General features: G+C 42.8%; 1 protein-coding gene and 1 pseudogene across 2 annotated transcripts in view; one reads left to right on the top strand and one right to left on the bottom strand.

The window, feature by feature from the left end:
• The window catches only part of LOC118677933 (protein only RNase P catalytic subunit), a 168,808-nt gene that overhangs the window by 39,386 nt on the left and 117,341 nt on the right, over positions 1-12,081 (top strand). The gene's annotated exons all lie outside the window — the stretch shown is intronic.
• LOC118672772 lies at positions 925-1,929 on the bottom strand (annotated as a pseudogene).

Here is a 12,081-nt window from a genome sequence, read left to right as displayed (position 1 = left end):
CCTCACTGTCATGATATTTGGGTTAAAATATTTAGAATATTAAATGTTTCCTTTTTGCTTTAATTAATACAGTACAATCATCATCAAGCTCCTATTGTAGCTCATTTTCATCTGTGGTAAAGTGACTATTTGGTCCATGGCCCAAGTTACATATATCATACTTCTGTCAAACTGAAACAGTATGTTTATGGGATACCACGTTTATAAGCTACAATACACTTACTAAGCTGTCAGTCCCTCACAATTTTTTAGAAAAATATCTACATTTGTCCTTATGGATGTCAAAATATCACATAATCATTTATTTAAAAAGAAAAAAGATACACATTCATACTGTGAAATTATTAGGAAAACACTCTTGCAAATAAACTATATAAAGATAAAATACACTTCAACGGTATGTGGGTTTTTTGTTTGTTTACAATCTATAATAATAAAAGCATATTATGTTAATTAAACCGGATAGCCAAATGGCCTTCTAGATGTCCTTCTGGATGAAGCTGTGGTGGTGGGGGCCGAGGCAGAGGTAGTTAGGGGTGATCAGGCAGGCAGGCAGGTGAGTGGTTAGGGGCGATGAGGCAGGCAGGCAGAGTGGTTAGGGGCAATCAGGCAGGCCAGCGGTTAGGAGACAGCAGTCCTGGATTGTGAGAGAGATGTCCAACTGTCAGTTTAGGCCCGATCCCATGGTATCGGGCCTAAACTGGCAGTCGGACATCCCCCAAGGGGTCCTGGATTGCGAGAGGGTGCAGGCCGGGCTGAGGGACGTGCACCCCCCCCCCCCGTGCACGAATTTTGTGCACCAGGCCTCTAGTATGCTATAAAATGCTGAGAAATTCTAAGGGAAAAACTACTCCCTTTCACATAGTTTAATTATAGCAGCTTTTGCATAGCAATACTTAAAGGAAGTTTCATACTTTTGTTTCCTCAGCAAGAGAAGGATGAAAGAGAATCTTCCAATTCACAATTTTTTGGCCATAAGTCTTTCTTCAGGAATGGTCGCTGATGCCAAATCTCCGATAAGTGTATTTCTTGAACAGTGAACAGGCTATCTGGGTATAAATGAGGGATATCATTGCAAGGTGTATCCAAGTAGGTTCTTCAGCTCACTGGGAGAGTGGGTGAAGTATAACCACCAGTTCTTTTACAGAGTGGCTACTCCTCTCTGAACTGCAAGAGCAGGGGTGACTCGTAGACAGCGTCATCATTTGAACCAGAAAGGATGACACAGGAGAAACTAAGGAATCTGGATGGCATAGCTGAAACATCTCAGGTTTAAACTTAGCATTTGCTCTCTTCACATATTTCTCAAGCGTTGTGATAAACGTATTACATGTGGCACGAAGTAGAGAAGAGGCTTCATTCATGTTCTCTATGCTGGGAGATGAATGATCTTCATCATGGTGAACAAATTCTTGAATTATATGAATTATGCATTTAGGTCACAGAAGAGGCGAAGTTCAGACATTTTGGTTTTCGGAGATTCACTGGTTTCACTTAATTTACTTTTTTAGTCCTAGTATCAGTCAAACAGCCTTTAGAGCTCCCCAGAACAACCAGCCAGCTCTGTCTTGCAGCTACATTCACCATTTTCATGTAGAAATGCTGCTCTCCTGGAATGATTAATTGCATTCTTGTGACGTCTGCCAAATGGATTTTAATTTTACAAACTGCTATCTTTATACTTCCTTTGCTCCTGTTGCAAACATCATCTTGTGTATCATAGTAGGACAGGATTACATTATTTAAAGCAAACCATTGAGGCTGCCAACCTATGAGATAGTTGGTCCACTTGTACAGACCTCTTCCATGCTTCGGAGCCTGGCACTGCTCATCCTGCTGGTCTGGCACCAGCCTTCCAGCCACAGTGATTGGGTAGACTGGACAGCCGTTCCTAGCCCTGCCGACCCCTCCCCTGGTGGCCCTAGCCATTACCAAGCCCGCCCTCAGCCCGCGAGCACCCTAGTATCTGGAGGCCCATAGAGGGCTGGACTGAGGTGGCTGCAGGTGGAGCTTGGGGACCAGGAGGAAGTGTGGGCTCAGATATCTCTGGGTGAGTCTGGCCATCCTCCTGCTCTAGTTTCCTCATCCCAGCTGCTCCCTGTTTGTTTTCCTACATTTTTCTTGATAGGTCAAGTAATCTTTTCATAGATTTAAAGCCAGTTAGATTTCTGCTAACTGCTTGCTTCTGTCTTGTCCATTTTTTTATTGATTTGTAGGAGCTCTTTATTTGAAAAATTGTGATTTGAATTACAATCTTCTGAGGCCTTTTTTTTTTTTTTTAAACTTAAGATATTTAGTTTTCCATGCATGTTTTAAAATAGGCACATTTATCAAACTTTTTTCTTAAGGCTCCTGAGTTTCATACTTAGAAAGGTCTTTTCCATTATAAGATTACTAGAGGCCTGGTGCACAAAATTCATACACGGGTAGGGTCCCTAGGCCTGGTTGGCGATCAGGGCCAATCTGTGGGGCAATCGGAGGGCCCCCTGCTAGCACCTGCCTTGGCCAGCCTGGTGCCACCTGCTTGCTGGCCTCGCCCAATGCTGCTGTCACCGGTTGCGTCCCTCTGCCGGGCAACCAGCAGGGTAATCGGGGGGGCCCCCTGCTGGCACCTGCCTTGGCTGGCCTGGTGCCTGTGGGCTGGAGGCAGCTCCTGTGTTGGTGGTCATTGTGTGTCATAGTGACCGGTTGTTCCATTGGTTGTTTGATTTGCATATTAGGCTTTTATTATATAGGGTTAAATGATGAACACTCACAAACAAAAGACCTCCCATAACTACCCAGTTATGTCAATACCTTTTAACAACCCATATTTTCCCCCCACTGCATTGGGATGCCACTTTTAGCATATATCAAATTCCCATTAATACTGGGGTCTGTTTCTGAACTTTCTATTCTCATTCATTAACTTCTGTACATGATCATGTTATTTTGTTTGTTTGTTTTGTTAATCCTCACCTAAGGATATTTTCCCCATTGGTTTTCTTTTCTTTTCTTTCCTTTTTTTTTTTTTTTTTTTTAGAGAGAGAGAGTGCAAGGGAGAAAGGGAGTGGGGGAGAGAGAGAGAAACATTGATGTGAGAGAGAGAGAGACACGGCCAGGGCCTGGGATTGAACCTGCAACCTAGGCATGTGCCCTTGACTGGAAATCAAACCCAAGACCCTTCGGTGCATGGCCCATGCTCTAACCACTGAACACACTGTCCAGGGCATACATGACCATACAATTTTGATTGCATGCTATAGTTGTATTACATATTTTAACACGTTAAGCACCATGTCACTGGTGACTGACACTATACTTTCCATCTGGACCGGTCAGTCACTGGTACCGCAGGCATATTGGTGAAATCGGATATCGCGGGCTAAACGGAAAGGAAGACAAAACAGGCTTGGTGCTTAATGTGTTAATATGTAGTAGGGCTAATCCTTAGAACTGGGGTTCTGGCCCCTTAATAAACTTTCAAATGGTAAATATTATATACCCACAAGAGGCCCAGTACACAAAATTTGTGCACTTGGTGGGGAGGTCCCTTAGCCTGGCCTGCGCCCTCTCGCAGTCCAGGAGCCCTCGGGGATGTCCGACTGCCAAGGAGGTGGGAGAGACTCCCGCCACTGCCACTTCTGGCTGAGCGCTGCTCCCCCTGTGGGTGTGTACTGACCACCAAGGGGCAGCTCCTGTGTTGAGTGTCTGCCCCCCTGGTGGTTAGTGCACATCTAGCGACTAGTCATTCTGCCATTTGGTCGATTTGCATATTAGCCTTTTATGCCTGCAGGATTAGGCTGAAACTGGCTCTCCGACATCCCCCAAGGGGTCCCGAATTGCAAGAGGGCGCAGATCAGGCTGAGAAACCCTACTGGTGCACGATCAGGGCTTGGGAGGGACACGGGAGTTTGGCCAGCCGGGGAGGGACCACAGGAGGGCTCCAGGGCATATCTGGCCCGTCTGGCTCAGTCCCAATCAGCCAGACCCCAGCAGCAAGATAACCTACTGGTCGGAGCATCTGCACCCTGTTGGTCAGTGTACATCATAGTGAGCAGTTGAGCAGCCTTAGCATATCATTAGCATATTATGCTTTGATTGGTTGAATGGACGACTGGATGACCAAACACTTAGCATATTAGGCTTTTATTATATAGGACTAGTGGCCCGGTGCACGAAATTCGTGCACGGGGGAGGGTATCCCTCAGCCTGGCCTGCACCCTCTCCAATCTGGGACTCCTTGGGGGATGTCCGACTGCTGGTTTAGGCCCGGTCCTACAGGGAATCAAACCCGAGTCCCACAGGGATCGGGCCTAAACCAGCAGTCAGACATCCCTCTCGTAATTGGGACCACTGGCTCCTAACCACTCATCTGCCTGCCTGCCTGATCGCCCCTAACCACTCTGCCTGCCAGCCTGATTGCCCCCAACTGCCCCCCCCCCCCCACCAGCCTGCTCATCCCCAACTGCACCCCCCCTGCTGGCCTGCTTGCCTCCAACTGGCTCCCCCTGCTGGCCTGCTCGCTGCCTACTGCCCCCCCTGCCAGCCTGCTTGCCCCCTGCTACCCCACCCTTATGGCCTGCTCAGCCCCAACTGTCCCCCCACCACCAGCTTGCTTGCCCCAAACTGCCTATCCCGCTAGCCTGATTGCACTCATCTGCCCCCCACTGCCGCCTGCTTGCCCCCAACTGCCCCCCCTGTTGGCCTGCTTGCCCCAGCTGGCTCCCCCTGCTGGCCTGCTTGCCCCCAACTGCCCCCTCCCGCCGGCCTGCTTGGCCCCAAGTGACACCCCCTGCTGGCCTGCTCACCCCCAACTGCCCTCCACGCTGGCCTGATTGCCCCCAACTGCCTTCCCTTCCCGACCTGATCTCCTCTAACCCCATTCCCAAGCCTTCCTGCCCGCTCTCCTGCTCTCCCGCTGGCTCCGTGGCTTCTGCTGGCACCACAATCTTTGTCTCATCAATTTGCATATTCCCTCCTTATTGGCTGTGGGTGCTGCCATCTTTATCATGAAGTGATGGTTAATTTGCATATTACTCTTTTCTTTCTTTCTTTTTTTTTTTTTTAATATGTGCACTGATAGCCAAAGCTAATACACAGGGTCTTATTTAATACTAGAGGCCCGGTGCACAAAAATTTGTGCACTCGGGGCAGGGGGGTGGGAAGGTCCCTCAGCCTGGCCTGTGCCCTCTCACAGTCTGGGACCCCTCGGGGGACGACCATCTGCTGGCTGAGGCCTGCTCCCCAGGGGATTGGGCCTAAGCTGGCAATCAGACATCCCTCTGGCAGCCCTGCAGCCATCAGGGGATGTCCACTTGCCAGCGGGGAGCAGACCTAAGCTGCAGTCGGACATCCTTAGCACTGCTGAGGAGGCAGGAGAGGCTCCTACCACCACCGCTATACTGGCAGCCATCAGCCTGGCTTGTGGCTGAACAGAGCCTCCCATGTGGGAGCTCACTGACCACCAGAGGGTAGCTCCTGCATTGAGCGCCTACCCCCTGGTGGTCAGTGTGTGTCATAGTGACCAGTCATTCCCAGTCTTTCTGCTGTTAGGGTCAGTTTGCATATTACCCTTTTACTATATAGGATAGAGGCCTGGTGCATTGGTGGGGGCCGGCTGGTTTGCCCTGAAGGGTGTCCCGGATCAGGGTGGGGGTCCCGCTTGGGTGCCTGGCCAGCCTGGGTGAGGGGCTGATGGCTGTTTTCAGGCTGCCCTCACCCCCTTCAGGGTGGGGGTCCCCACTGGGGTGCCTGGCCTGCCTGGATGAGGGGCTGATGGCTGTTTTCAGGCTGCCCGTACCCCCTTCAGGGTGGGGGTCCCCACTGGGGTGTCTGGCCAGCCGGAATGAGGGGCTGAGGGCTGTTTTCAGACTGCCCGCACCCCCTTCATGTTGGGGGTCCCCACTGGGGTGCCTGGCCAGCCTGGATGAGGGGCTGATGGCTGTTTTCAGGCGGGCCAAGCCTGCAACTAAAGCTCCCAATCTCTCCTTTTTTTCTTTTTTTTTTAATTCTGGGATTTACTTACCTTCTGTAATTGGAACTTTGTTGTGGCTCCAGCTCCGAGGCCGGCTGGCTGAAAGCAGGTACCTGGGGTTTGTTTAGCTTCTATAATTTCAACATTGTTGCTCAGAGTGCAGCTCAGAGCCCGGTTGTGGCAGGCAGGGAACCTTGGCTTCCTCCATCACTGGAGCAAGCAAGCCTCCTGTTCGCTTCAGCTGCCTGGCTGCCGACCGCCATCTTGGTTGGCAGTTAATTTGCATATCCTGCTGATTATTAGCCAATGGGAAGCATAGCGGAGGTATGGTTAATTACCATGTTTGTCCATTATTAAATAGGATATTTTATTGATTTTTTTTACAGAGAGGAAAGGAGAAGGATAGAGAGTTAGAAACATCGATGAGAGAGAAACATCGATCAGCTGCCTCCTGCACATTCCCTACTGGGGATGTGCCTGCAACCAACGTACATGCCCTTGACTGGAATCGAACCTGGGACCTTTGAGTCCGCAGGTTGACGCTCTATCCACTGAGCCAAACCAGTTAGGGTGCATATTACTCTTTTATTAGGATGATAAAAATATATTGTTCCTAGGAAAATTATCTTTTTTATATATGGCAGAGTCTCATTACCAGTGACTTTTAAACAGTTTTGACCACAACTTAAGTACAAAATACATTTTATATAACATCCTGTTTTTATAGCTGAAAAAAATGTTTTACATGCAAAGTATTACTACTCTTAATGCATGTGTTGCACTCTATTTTAATTGTTTATGTCCTGTAGTTGAAAAATACCTTACTAGACTTCTATTCAGGTGAAATCCCAATACTGCTTATTTGTCTTTTTTGAGGGTGGGGAGCAGAAGAAGGAGGGATACCTCCTACTAAATAACCTGGGACACTACATCAAAACAAGTAGGATTTCTCAACAAAAGGCCTCCTGAAGGGCATTTGCATTTCTCTCCCCTTGTATGCAAGTGCCCTGTAAGAAAGGAAAGTAATCTTGATTGACATGATTTGCTTCTGAGTATAGGCCACAACTTAATATGTACTGTCCAGAAAGAAGGCAGGTGCTAGGAGGTTCAGGCCCATGTGAGGACAGCTCCCACCATCTTCAAACATAGTTGTGTTGTGATCTGGCTTTGGGCTTCCCAGAGAGATTTTTGTTCTGAGGTATAGTGGAATGATGAGAGGATAGATTTCTAGGTTTCAGATTCTAAACTTACCACTTTCTGGTTATGTGACTTCTCTGTGCTTTAGTCTCTTTATCTGTTAAAGTGGAGGAAATGGTAATATCTACTTTGTATCATTGCATAAAAGAGGTAATACATGGAAACACTTATAATTCTTGTTTTTGCATATTTTTGTGACCTACATCGTATATGGAATACACTGTAAAAGTTCTGTGTTGTTGTTATTATAGGATTGTTCTTCTTTAACCTCACAATTAAAACATTTGGGGGAAGAGGAGTAGGTGTATTTTTTCATTAAGTTTCTGTGAATCTCATGAGTCCATAGCTTTTTTTATCCTATGAAAGTTTTTAGGTTTTTTTTAATGATTAGTTGTCATCTTTTTTGTTTTGATTTATTCCTTGGAAACATCCTTGTGAGATTTCAGTTGGAGCTCTGTTCTCTGACCTTTATATCGATTAACATTCTTCCTCTTAATATTCTCTTTTTGTTCTTTTCCTTTGCATTCTAATAGAATGTGTCAAAGTTTGTACTGCATTTCACAATAATCTATGTTCTAGTATATTAGTTCTGATGAAGATTTAATTTTGCTGTTGGATTTTGTTTTTTCTTAAACTTATATATTTTTTCCAGATCCCTTTGCATCTCTTGCTGTTCTGTACTTACAGCTCATTGCTCTTTCTCAATAGATAAAACTGAGTTTTATCCTTTTATAGTAAGAAGGCAGTAATAAAAAATATCCACTGCCTATCCCCTAAATTTCTGGTGTTTCCTCGGGCTTCCTTCCTCTCCTCCTACTCTACCCCTCCTCTCGTCCATTCACTCACTCCTTTGGTTTTCTCTACCACGTACATGCCAGTGACACACATATCTATATAACTCTAGCCCTCACATTCTCATTGAATCCCATACTTTCCTTTGGGCATCTTCCTGAATAACATTCTCTCGGTGACAGGATAAGAGTAGTAAACTGTTTTATTCTTTATGTGCAAATGTTTACTTGAATGATAGTTTAACTGTATTAGTTTTAGTATTTTCCCTGAATACTTTGAAGATAATAGTCCATTGTCTTCTGGCCTCTATTTTAGCTACTGTTGAAAAATATGCTTTTGGTCCAATTTTTGTTCCATTGTAGACCACCTCTATTTTCCTTGTTGCTCTTAAGATTTTTTTCACTTTTGCTGTTTCACCATCATATGTATATATGAATGTATTATTTTTCCTTCTTGGGATTCACTGAGCTTCTTGAGTCTGGGGTTTTATATCTTGAATTAATTCCGAATAATTCTCAGCCCATATATCTTCAAATATTGCTTCTCCTGAAATTACTATAAGACTTTTGTTGAGCCCTTTCACACTCTCCTCCATGTCTCTTACTCTCTCTCTGATATATTTCATCTCTTTATCTTTCCAAATTGCATTCTGGGTAACTTCTTCAGATCTATCCTCTAGTTCACTACTTCTCACTTTAGATATGTCTGTTCTTTCTACCCGTTCATTTAGGGGTATTTCCCCTATTGTTTCAATAATTAACAGGCCGTGAAAGTGACCTATTTTAAGCATATAGTTCAATGATTCTGAGAAAATTTATACACTTGTGTGACCATCACCATAGTTCAGTTTTAGAATACTTATATCACCCCAAAAAGTTTCATCATGCCCTTTTGCTCCTACCCTTCGCTATGGCAACTGTTGATCTGCTCTCTGTCTCTGTAGTTGTCTTTACTTAAAAAAATTCATATAAATAGAATAATATCTGTAATTGTTGTCTTCTTTCACTTACCATAATGTTTGTTTTTACAATATATTAGATTTAGCTTCAAATATATTTTTGAATTTGTGTTAAGTGTATCAGTAATTCTTGCTGAGTAGTGTCCCAGTGTATGAATATGCCACAATTTGTTTATTCACTAGATGTTAAACATTTGGATTCCCCTCCCCCCATTCATTTAGTTTTATTTTAGAATTTTAATTTTAGAACTTCTCTTTAAAATTTTCCTTTTCAGTTTTTTAATGGTCTCTGTCTTGTTTTATATTCTTCTTCTTTTAATTATTCTTAGAGACTTATTTTAAATTATCTCTTTGACTTTTCTATTTTTTTTATCCTGAATTCTTTGGACTTCAGTCCTTCTCTTGTGTTAGAGGACTCTCACACATGGTAGATTGTTTACTCTTGTGTTTTGTCATTTTAAATTGGTGAATACAGTTTTAGAGGGACTTTCTCTTTCTATGCAGGTCCCTTTGTTGCCTGAATTGTTGATAGTGTCTAGAGAGATTTTGTGTTTGCTTCTGTCAAGTGCCCGAGAGGTATTACTAGAAGAGAACCAGTTTTCAGTAATTTTTGGTGGAATGTGATGATTTTGTATCACACAGTTTATCTAAATTTGTACTCCAAACCCACTTAAGACTGGAGTTTCCTTTTCTTTTTTTTTTTTTTTTTTAATATATTTTATTGATTTTTTACAGAGAGGAAGGGAGAGAGATAGAAAGTTAGAAACATGAATGAGAGAGAAACATCGATCAGCTGCCTCCTGCACATCTCTTACTGGGGATGTGCCCGCAACCCAGGTATATGACCTTGACCGGAATCGAACCTGGGATCTTTCAGCCCGCAGACCGACGCTCTATCCACTGAGCCAAACCGGTTTTGGCAAGTTTCCTTTTCTTAAGGGATTTTTCCTCCTACTTAGACCCCTAGAAGAGCTAGATACTGGAGTATTGTGTTCTGACATCAATGTGCTTATTTGTAAAGGTTCCTCGTTTATTCAAGAGTTCACTTCCAATTTCTCCCCTCATTTGGGCCCCAGGTTGATAGTTACCCAGTTCCTATGGTGGTATCAAAAGCCAAGACCCTGTTTGTTAATGATCATTACATTTTTCCAGTTTATTTCTCTCCTGGATAAAATTAGCATCAATTCTTACCCTTACCATTTTGATTTTCAGATCTGGCTTCATCTCTGGCACTTGGAGATTTTTTTCTCTTCCTTTTTTCCAAGTTCAGCCATGCATTAAGTCTTTTTTTTGTTATGTTTTATCCAGCCTTTTTAGATAATTGTTTCAGGAAGTTTTTTAGTTTGTTTTTTCATCTCACTGGTATCAGAAAACTTAGATAACATTATAAGTATTTTTTAAAATATATTTTTTATTGATTTCAGAGAGGAAGAGTGAGGGAGAGAGAGATAGAAACCTCAATGATGAGAAAGAATCATTGATTGGCTGTTTCCTACATGCCCCCTCAAGGATCGAGCCCTCAACCCAGGCATGCACCCTTGACCGCATTTGAACCCGGGACTTTTCAGTCCACAGACCAATCAGTGCTACCCACTGAGCCAAACTGTCTAGGGCACATTATAAGTATTTTAAAATAGGATAGTACACTATTGTAATTATAGCTATAATTACTAAATGAAAAAAATCTTCTAAAACATAGCTTGCTATTAAATGTGTATAAGGTTTCTTAGATTATTAGTTGTTAGATTGTAGTGACATTTTCCAGACATGTTACTTATATCTTTCTCTGGCTTCATTAAGGTATTCATGCTAGCATTCTTTTTACTTAGGCTTTATTTGGATCCTTGGTTTGAAGAAGGCTCACAAAGAAATTTGGCCGTTAGATGCAAAGATGCATTTTTTATTGTTGTTCCCATGTTAAAGCAGTGCTTCCAACCAAAATAACTGGTATTCCCCTATTTTTCCATATTCACTATGACTGACGTCAGTTGTTTTAATACTCCTTTGTTTTGGAAAATATGTATTATCTAATTTTTTTTTTTTTAGTGTATTGAGTATAATTAACATGTTAAGATCACTGTTTCTTTAATGATGTAACGTTTTGCATATACATTATTTTAATCCTCCTGTTTCTCCTTGGTTGTTATTCTAGAGGATGACATTAACTAAATAAAATGAATGAGAGATCTATTTTGAATTTCCTGGTGAGATTAGTATCAATATATCAGAATAGAAGTAAACCATCATACACATATGGACCATCATTCTATAAAAATTTAAGTGTTTTAACCTCTTTTAAGTGAAAAGGGTAAAAAAAGTTTTAATAACTCTTTTCATATCGTTTATTGAGAAAAATCAGTTGATTAACCTGTTTGTTTTCTCATCTGTAATGTAGGAGGAGTAATAAATAGAAGAGTCAAGTTCTACTGTCTTGTATGTTATTAGAGTCATTTCTAATTATGAAGCTAGCTCTTTGATGGCAGATGCTAGATCACCTCTGTTCTGTACCTCAATGTGTCATGAGGAGGGTACAGCTATGCCATTCTTTCATTTCTTTTTCTTGTGCACATCTTTGGATCCTTTTGCTACTCATTTATGATTAGGTAACAACCACAAAACAACAAATATCAGATCTGCTTCGTTGTTTCTATTAAGAAGTTGAATAAGGTAGCAAATTTAAAACTTTTGATTTACTTTTAGGATTGTTTTTACATATATTTACTCTTTCCCATATAATGGTAATAAAGAATTGATTTTCATAAAGACTTTACACTTACTCTTTAGCTTCCAGATTGCCTAGTTCCGTGGTCAGCAAACTGCAGCTCGTGGGCCACATGCGGCTCTTTGGCCCCTTGAGTGTGGCTCTTCCTAAGCTTTAGGAGTACCCTAATTAAGTTAATAATAGTGTACCTACCTATATAGTTTAAGTTTAAAAAATTTGGCTCTCAAAAGAAATTTCAATCGTTGTACTGTTGATATTTGGCTCTGTTGACTAATGAGTTTGCCGACCACTGGTAGTTATTAAGCCTCAAAGATGCAAAAAGTTCTGTGGTCAAAGTTTAGTAAGGAGGGCCTTGGCAGTTCTTTTCTCTGCCTAGGAGGCTCTTCCCCCAAAGGGAGCATGCTCCTTCACTTCATTAGGTTCTGTTCAAATGTCACCTCATTAGAAAGGCTTTTC

Source organism: Myotis myotis, unplaced genomic scaffold (assembly GCF_014108235.1).
Source record: "Myotis myotis isolate mMyoMyo1 unplaced genomic scaffold, mMyoMyo1.p scaffold_m19_p_1, whole genome shotgun sequence".
Classification (NCBI taxonomy): Eukaryota; Metazoa; Chordata; class Mammalia; order Chiroptera; family Vespertilionidae; genus Myotis; species Myotis myotis.
Note: the sequence above shows the minus strand (reverse complement) of the source record. Positions and strands in the feature narration are given on the sequence as shown.